The sequence below is a fragment of the Aquarana catesbeiana genome, linkage group LG10, assembly GCF_042186555.1.
Source record: "Aquarana catesbeiana isolate 2022-GZ linkage group LG10, ASM4218655v1, whole genome shotgun sequence".
NCBI lineage: Eukaryota > Metazoa > Chordata > Amphibia > Anura > Ranidae > Aquarana > Aquarana catesbeiana.
The window spans coordinates 33277326-33286969 of NC_133333.1; the positions used below are offsets into that span (position 1 = coordinate 33277326).

The 9644-nt window shown below is 38.6% G+C and overlaps 1 protein-coding gene across 3 annotated transcripts in view; it reads right to left on the bottom strand.

Annotated features, from left to right (window-relative positions):
- PHLDB3 (pleckstrin homology like domain family B member 3) overlaps window positions 1-8151 on the bottom strand; it is a 101158-nt gene extending 93007 nt beyond the window's left edge. For all 3 annotated transcript variants that reach the window (XR_012236301.1, XM_073601959.1, XM_073601957.1), the window contains exon 1: window positions 7964-8151. The gene's annotated coding sequence lies outside the window, so the exon portion shown is untranslated. The remainder of the gene's footprint in view (window positions 1-7963) is intronic.
- Window positions 8152-9644: the final 1493 nt, after the last annotated feature.

The window sequence follows — 9644 nt, forward strand, 5'->3', positions numbered from 1 at the left end:
CCCACACAGCTGACCCCCCCACCCCACATGCCGTCCCCCTACACCCCCCCCCATTCACTTTTCCACTTATTAGTTCAAAGTCGCCTTGAAATGCATCAGCTGGGACAATGGTGGCTCACAATGCTGATTATGTGACGTTAATTAAATGTGATGTCTTTGTAGGCTGAGCCCCCCAATTAACATCATGCTCTGCAAAACAGTGACCCATCGGACACATCTGCAGGGATCAAATGCGTTTACGTTCCATTGTAGTGTAGTTAAGAGTGGATTTATCCCTTTAATGCCTAAGCCTATTTCTGACATTTGTTGCTTACAAGTTAAAATCCACATTTTTTGCTAGAAAATTATATATATAGCGTTTTTTTTGGGAAAGAAGACACTTTCACAAATTCAAAAACTAAGCACTAAAGTTAGCCTAATCTTTTAGTATAATGTGAAAGATGATGATACGCCGAGTAAATAAATACCTAACATGTCATGCTTTGAAATTGTGCACACTCGTTGAATGGCGACAAACTACGGTACCAGGTTAGAGTTAAAGAGGAGGTCTTTTGCTAGAATTATTGCTCTTGCTCTGACGATCGCAACGATACCTCACATGTGTGCTTTGAACACCGTTTACATATGCGTTTTGTTTGCTACGCGAGGACAGGGGGCACTTTTAAAAGAAAAAAAAAAATTCTGATCACCTTTATTGCTGTCACAAGGAATGTAAACATCCCATGTGACAGTAATAGGTGATGACAGGTACTTTTTATGGAGGGATCAGGGTATCAAAAGACCCCAAATCCCTCCTTTGCACTTCAAAGTATTCAGATCGCCAAAATCTGCGATTCTGAATACTGTCTTTTTTTTTTTTTTTTTTTTTTTTTAAATCGGCGCCATTGGCAGCCAAGTAAACTGGAAGTGACGGCGGCGGATGGTGGCTCAGGTCTCCCAGTGGGACGGTGGGAGCGGCGGAAGGCTTTTAGCCGCAGCGAAAGGCTTTTAGCCGCATCGGTTGTTATCACTAAAAAGTCAACAGCTGGCTCTAAAAAAACGGTAGCGGGGTGATGCCAGGCATCGCCCCACTTTAACCCCTTCAAGCCATGTACGCAAATCTGCATACGCAAAGAGGTTAAGTTTGGATCTCGTTTTTTTTTTTTTTTATTTAGGGGGCTCATATACACTGCTCCATATGTGCGGCAAAGATGTATTTCACCCTACTTATTTAACTTATATGCAGAGTACATCATGTGAAATGCCAGGATCTACGAATCACAAGCCAGAATTAAGATCGCTGAGAGAAATATCGACAGCCTGAGATATGCAGATGATACCACACTGGTGGCAGAAAGTGAAGAGCCAAAAGAGTCTCTTAATGATGGTGAAAGAGAAGAGCGCAAAAGCTGGCCTGAAATTGAACTTTGAATGTTATATACTGAACTATATACTGTAGGTATTATACCCATCTATCCAGGAGATGGCACTGTAGTGTGTATCTATGGTAATGTATTCAGAGGAAGTGTTATCTCTCTCGGTGTATGTAGTCGTATCCTCCTTGTTCCTGTTTCTTGATAAAAAGACATGTAAGATATGTTCAGCTATTTCTCCAAGAGAGTAAATTATTCTCTGCATCCAAGAAGCTTCCAGCGCATTATTTCAATACTCTGCACAACAGGTTATGGGCCCAGCGCACCCAGCAGGCATCCAGACACTGGAAAGAATTCTAGAGTGAGTACTCTATTCAAGCTACTGAAAGATGGCAAGCAGCTCAGATGTCAAAGAAAAGTGAGATCATCGCAACTGGTCCCATCACCATAGCTCCCAACTGTCCCTGATTTCGAGCAATGTCCCTCATTCCTCCTCATTGGTCCCTTATTTTGGTCTGATCTATATAGATACATATAAAATGCACTTTTTATCTCTTTCAAAAAGTGTTTCCCAGCGCTAAACCTTTCATCTGATTTCTAAATTGCTGCATTTGTAAAAATTCTAAAAGCCAATATAAAGGAATAGTGGTGGTAAAAAAAGCACTTGTGGGTTTAACCAATCTTGTTTTTCTGTACAATTGTACTTTAAGGGGGCGTGGCAAAGGGTGTGTCCTTTGCCTGCATACTTTTTCTGATAGGTGTCCCTCATCCCCATCTCAAAAAGTTGGGAGGTAAGCATCACTCCTTGGCAAATAGAAGGAGAAGAAATGGAAACCGAGACAGATCTTATCTTCCTAGGCTCCAAGATCATGGCAGACAGTAACTGAAATGAAATGAAGAGACGCTTGTTTCTTGAGAGGAAAGCAATGGAAAACCTAGACAACATTATAAAAAGCAGAGCCATCACCCTACCGATAAAGTGCCATATAGTCAAAGCTATGGTACTCCCAGTAGTAGCCTATGGATGTGAAAGTTGGACCATAAGGAAGGCTGAACGCCGAAGAATTGATGCTTTTGAACTATGATGTTGGAGAAGACTCTTGAAAGTCCCGTGGACGGCAAGAAGATCAAACCAGTCAATCTTGAAGGAGATGAACCCTGAATATTCACTGGAAGGACAGATCCTGAAGCTGAAACTCGAATACTTTGGCCACCTAATGCGAAGAGAGGACACATTGGAAAAGACCCCGATGCTGGGAAACATGGAAGGAAAAAGGAGAAGAGGACGGCAGAAAACAAGATGGATAGAGAGCGTCATCGAAACAATGAACATGAAGTTAAGCAAGCTCCGGGAGGAAGTGGAGGACAGCAAAGCCTGGCGTGTTATGGTCCATGAGGTCACGAAGAGGCGGACATGACCAAAACCTCTGAACAACAACAATACACTGCTGCAGTACCCTAATGCACGCACGTTTTGCCGCGCATCAATTTGCATTGCATTAAGGCAACCAATTCATTTTGCCAACGCACCAAAAACATGTCTATACTATTTCTGCCGGCGCTGCCACATGGCCATCAGTAAAGTGCACCGACGTGCCGTTCAGTATGATGATCGGCACCAACGCAAGTAGTGTGCATTACTGCAATGGAAAAAATGTGAATGAGTCCCATTCAGAACACCCTCCAGATATTTATTACCCTCACTGTGATCACATTACTCTTCCTGAAAATGCCTTCATCGGCTTTTCTCTCCAGAAGGACGACACCACCTTTGTTCAAGCATCCTCCAGGGTCACCATCTACCTCCTGGACCAATATTGCCAGATCAGAGATGACACAGTCATGTACATCCCATGCAGTTCTTGGTTGTGTTCACAAATATCTGAGACAGATCAGCCCCTGCCGCAGGTTTCCAGCATGGACCTACTACAAAGTTACAATGTACAGTGTGATCTCTGGGGTAGAGGAGACTAGGGAAATATTATCTCCTGCCTGCAGCAGACTGACATCTCAGCCTAGGCAAAGTCTATTTTACACAGTTATAATGTACAGTCCGAGCAATGGGGGAGAAGGGACTAAGGAAATACTTTCTCCTGCCTGCAGCAGGCTGAGGACATTCATCACAGCCTAGGTAAAGACTCTTATACAAAGTTACAATGTACAGTCTGATCAATGGAAGAGAAGAGACTGAGGAAATGCTTTCTCCTGCCTGCGGCAGACTGATGGCATCATCTCAGACTAGGCAAAGTCTATTTTACACAGTTATAATGTACAGTCCGAGAAATGGAGTAGAAGAGACTGAGGAAATACTTTCTCCTGCCTGCAGCAGGCTGATGACATTCATCTCAGCCTGGGCAAAGTCTAGTTTACAAAGTTACAATGTACAGTGTGATCACTGGGGGGAGAGGAGACTGAGGAAATGCTGCTTCTTGCCTGCAGTAGATTGTTGACATCATCTCAGTCTAGGCAAAGTCTATTTTACACAGTTAGCATTTCCTCAGTCTCTTGATCAGACTGAACATTATAACTGTAAAACAGACTTTGCCTAGACTGAGATGATGTCAACAGTCTGCTGCAGGCAAGAAGAAGCATTTCCTCAGCCCCCCCCCCATGATCAGACTGTACATTGTAACTTTGTAAACTAGACTTTGCCCAGGCTGAGATGAATGTCATCAGCCTGCTGCAGACAAGAGAAAGTATTTCCTCAGTCTCTTCTCTCCCATTGATCAGACTGTACATTACTTCTCCTGCCTGCAGCAGGCTGATGACATTCATCTCAGCCTGGGCAAAGTCTAGTTTACAAAGTTACAATGTACTGTGTGATCAGTGGTGGAAAGGAGACTGAGATAATGCTTTCTCCTGCCTGCAGCAGACTGACATCCTCATCTCAGCCTAGGCAAAGTCTATTTTACACTAATTACAATGTACAGTCTGATCACGGGGGAGAGGAGACTGAGGAAATGCTTCTTCCTGATTGCAGCAGACTGATGACATCATCTCAGCCTAAGCCAAGTCACCAACTGGGGCTCAAGAATGGTTTTTAATGATAAAAGGTAGAACTTTTTTGAAAATACTGCTGCTGTACATTATGATATGTTAGGAATTCAGGTACTGAGAGATCCTCTTTAAGAAGAAAAGGGCACCTGTGCATGCAGCAGTTTACAAATCCAAGAAACATTTCTGCAGGGTCTGTCGGTCACAATCACAGAAAAAGTTACAAAGCAATCACTCAAGCCTAGGGGGGGAGATCCCAGCTCCATTCAGCTTTGTGCTATGGAGAAATAAGGGCCCTGCATTAAAAGTGCAGATTTTCCACCGCTGACTACTCAGCAATGGCAAGATTTTCCACCGCTAACTACTCAGCAACGACAATGTCTTTAGTGATTGCAATGTGTATACCGTTTTGGTATGTTCTAAAACACGTCACATGATTGATACATATTGGTCACAATGGACTGTAGAAGCAATCAATTGTGGAACGTTGTAGTACCAATAGCGATTAATCGCTGCTACACATTGTTGCACGGATGTAGTGATCTCTAGCGATTAATAGGATGGGATCAAAGAGGAGGATTTCTTAAGGAAAATTCACCTGGTCACATCACTGCATTATCTGATCACACACATTTCCAGCACTGTGCGTTTATTAGCAATCAATTACTCCAAAATGATCCACTCTGTGATCTTATCAATCCACTGCGATCGATCAATCGTGACCAATTATAGCATAGAAAAAAATCACTCATGCTCATCCAGTCCTACCACTTCATATGTCCAGGAAAATCACTTCCACTTATGTCTATATAACCCAGATCTCCCACAGGGAATACCAAGATCAGCGCTGTGCTAGGATTAATCGCTACAATGTATCAACTATATTATATAATAAAGATAAAATAATAATAAGTCCTTGTTCATACTTGTAAGATTTGTCATGTGATTTGACAGTTCCAAATCGCATGACATGTCGCACCCCATTGCGGGCAATGGAACTGTTCAGATTGTCAGGACTCATGTCGCAGCGATTATGAAAAAGGTTCATGCACTACTTTTTTTCCTGATTTCATTGCTACTTGTATAGATTACTGTTAAATTAAGTCGCAATTAAATCGGAAGTGCAAATCGCACTGATCTGCGGTTTTGAAATGGCGCTGAAGTAGCGGGGAGTTTAAAAGCAGCACCAGTGTGAACCAGGGCTTATAATATAAAAATAATATTTAATAAATAATATGCACAATATAAAAAAAATTAAATATATACAAAATAGTAATTATTATTATTCATATTTTTTCTTCATTTTTAATATATAATTTTTGTATCATTTATTATTGTTGTTATTTATTTTTTATAATATTATTAAAAAATAAAAATAATAATAAAATTATTAAATATATATTAAAAACATATGGACAATAATAATAATAATAATAATAATAATAATAATAAAAATCTATAATAAATTAAAATATGAATAAAAGCAATAATTATACATTTTTATATATTTTAATATTATTGTCATTTTTTAAAATTATTTTCATTTTTAATATATAATTACATATAAAATAATAATAATAATAATAATATTATACAAAAATATATACAGTAATTATAAAAATATATATTAAAAATGAAGATAATTTTTAAAAAATGGACAAATAAAAGCCATAAAATAAAAATGTATAAATATTATACATTTTTATTGTATTTTTTTATATATTTTAATATTATCAATTTTTTAATTTTCATTTTTAATAATTATTATTATATATTTTTAAATAATAATAGTCAGTAATAAATTATAAAAATATATATTAAAAATGAAAATAAGTTAAATAATGGACAATATAAAAAATTAAAACATGAATAAAAGCAATAAAATAAAAATGTATAATTACTATACATTTTTATTGTATTGCTTTTATTATTATATATTTTATTATCATCAATTTTTATAAATATATATATTTTATTAACAGTAATAAAATAATTAATATTAAAAATGAAAATTTTTAAAAATGGACAATATATAATTAAAATATTAATAAAAAGCAATAAAATAAAAATGTATAATAATATCATCATAAATAACTTCATAAAATAAATTTTAAAAAATATCAAAAAATAAAATAGTTATAGTAATAACAATATATATATATATAAAAACATGAAAATATAAAAAATATGGACAATAATATTAATAATAGAAAAATATATAATAATAATAATGTTCATAAGGACCCAACATAAACACTTATCGCACACACATTGTCTTCGGTCTCATTGGGGTTGATTTACTAAAACTGGAGAGTACAAAATCTGGTGCAACTCTGCATAGAAGCCCATCAGCTTCCAGGTATTTTTTTTTTTTTTTGGTCAAACCTTAGTTGAACAAGCTAAAGTTAGAAGCTGATTGGCTACCAGGCACAGCTGCACTAGATTTTGCACTTCCCAGTATTAGTAAATCTCCCCCCAATGTTTATAAACTTCTTTCCAGCTCAGCCTGTTGCTTCCATAATCATTGTTTCTCAACTCCAGTCCTCAAGGCGCCCCAACAGGTCATATTTTCAGGCACTCCATTATTTTGCACAGTCGATTTTGATCAGTTTCACTGTCTTAGTAATTACCACAGCTGTTTCATCTGAGAGAAATCCTGAAAACATGACCTGTTGGGGGTACTTAAGGACTGGAGTTGAGAAACAGAATAGCATTATTTACAAACAATTCCTGAACTTTCTGGTACATTTATCCTAAGAACAAGGTTCACACTTGAACATCTTGGAATTCGCACACACGGGCGTACAGCGCGCAGAGTCTACGTCATGACTTTGCCGGAACCCTCTGCAAACAAGCGTCCGCTGAGACGCATTAGAAGAGGCAGCTGTATGTGATTGTGCTCCAGAGGTTATGTGAGCCCCCCACATACGCACTGACGTTTGCACTATAAGCAGATCTCGTGCGTTCAATCGTACATCAGTGCACATGCGGGTGATTTTACATCCCTTGGCGTACAGCCGTCTCTTCTAATGCTTCTCAAAGGGCCCCAGTGGATTGTCATTACGCAGGATCCGCACGCTGTACGGACCTGTGCACGAACCCTTAAAGCATTTTTTTTTTGGAGCATTTTTCAGGTGGCTTGAGCAGGGTTTTTTTTTTGGGGGGGGGGGGGGCAACAGAAAATTAATTATTAGGAGAGGCAAAAAAATTATGCAAAAACACATGTTTTAAGGCACTCCAATTAAAAGTCTATAGGAACCAAAAACACGCGACTTTGCCCCAAAAAAGAAAAATGTTTAAAGCGACACAAAAGTGTGAACGACCACCACTGAATACAATGGGAATCTTGATGTTCAAGTGGTTTGGGAAACACACTTTAAATCGCTCAGGTGTGAACTGGACCGGAACTATCTCTCCTGTGGACCTGGAAAGTTCAGCCTAGGCTGGGATTTGTAGTTCCACACAACCAAGGCTAAGTTATGCAACAAGTTGCCAGTAATGTGAACTGATGTTTCCAGGGACTCTCTGCTGGATCTGTGTTGTCTGATCCCAGCACAAGACCAGCCAGGGATGGGGCTCAGGGGGGCCCCTCTGGGTCTGATTGTTGGTAGTCTTACCTTGTATGAAGCCTGTTCCCGAGTGTCAGCTCCAAGGACAAAGTCCCTCTGATACCCTTCCAGCACAGTCCAGGGCACAGATTGCACGATCCCAGTTACACAGTAACAATAGAAGAGTTCACAGATCCCCCAGCTCAGTGTGAGAGAAGTTCAAACCTCAATGTGACAGAGTGAATGATTCACAGATACTGGCTGAGTCCTGGCCCCGCCCCTTTCTCTGGGACACACCCCTCCCCCACTTCCCCCTCCCATTCAATTCTTTTTCTTTCATTCTCATTTTCTTTCTTTCATTTTTCTCTTTCTTTCATTCTCTCTCCTTTTCTTGCTTTATTCTTTTTTTCTTTTTCTCTCTTTGTTTATTTCCTTTCCATCTTTCTTTTTATTTCTTCTTTTTTCTTTTCTCTCTTTCTCCCTCCTTTTCTTTCTCTATCTTATTTGTTTTCTCATCCATCTTTCTCTCTCTCTCTTCCTTATCTTTTTATATGTCTTTCTTTCTTTCTTTCTTTCTTTCTTTCTTTCTTTCTTTCTTTCTTTCTTTCCTTTTTCTGTCTTTCTCTCTCCTCTTCTTCATTTCTTTTTCACTTTCTCTGTTTAGTTTATTTGCTTTCTGTCTCTTTGTTAACCCTTTCTTTCTTTCTTTCTTTCTTTCTTTCTTTCTTTCTTTCTTTCTTTCTTTCTTTCTTTCTTTCTTTCTTTCTTTCCTTTTCCATTTTCTCTCTCCTTTTTTTCCTTTTTTGCTCTTTCTCTTATTTGTTTATTTCCTTTCTGTCTCTTTGTTAACCTTTTGTTTATTTATTTTTTTCTTTTTTCTCTTTCTATCTTTCTTTCTTTCTATCTTATGCCCCGTACACACGGTCAGACTTTGTTCGGACATTCCGACAACAAAATCCTAGGATTTTTTCCGACGGATGTTGGCTCAAACTTGTCTTGCATACACACGGTCACACAAAGTTGTCGGAAAATCTGATCGTTTTAAACGCGGTGACGTAAAACATGTACGTCGGGACTATAAACGGGGCAGTGGCCAATAGCTTTCATCTCTTTATTTATTCTGAGCATGCGTGGCACTTTGTCCGTCGGATTTGTGTACACACGATCGGAATTTCCGACAACGGATTTTGTTGTCGGAAAATTTTATCTCCTGCTCTCCAACTTTGTGTGTCGGAAAATCCGATGGAAAATGTCCGATGGAGCCCACACACGGTCGGAATTTCCGACAACACGCTCCGATCGGACATTTTCCATCGGAAAATCCGACCGTGTGTACGGGGCATAACTTTTCTGTCTCTTTCCTAACCTTTTCTGTCTTTCTTTTCCTTTCCGTCTTTCTCTCTCCCCCCCCCCCCTTTTTTTTCTCTATCTTTTTTTTTTTTGTTTATTTCCTTTCTATCTCTTTGTTAACCTTTCTTTCTTTCATTTTCTTTCTCCCTTTCTTTCTTTTCTTTTTTCTCTTTCTTTCTTTCTTTCTTTTCTGTCTCTTTCCTAACCTTTTCTGTCTTTCCTTTCCGTCTTTCTCTCCCCCCCCCCCCCCCGTTTCTTTCTTTTTTTTTTTTGTTTATTTCCTTTCTATCCCTTTGTTAACCTTTCTTTCGTTTTCTCTCTCCCTTTCTTTCTTTTCTTTCTTTCTTTCTTTCACTCGTTCTTCCCTATCTTTCTCTGTACCTTTCTTACTCCATCTTTC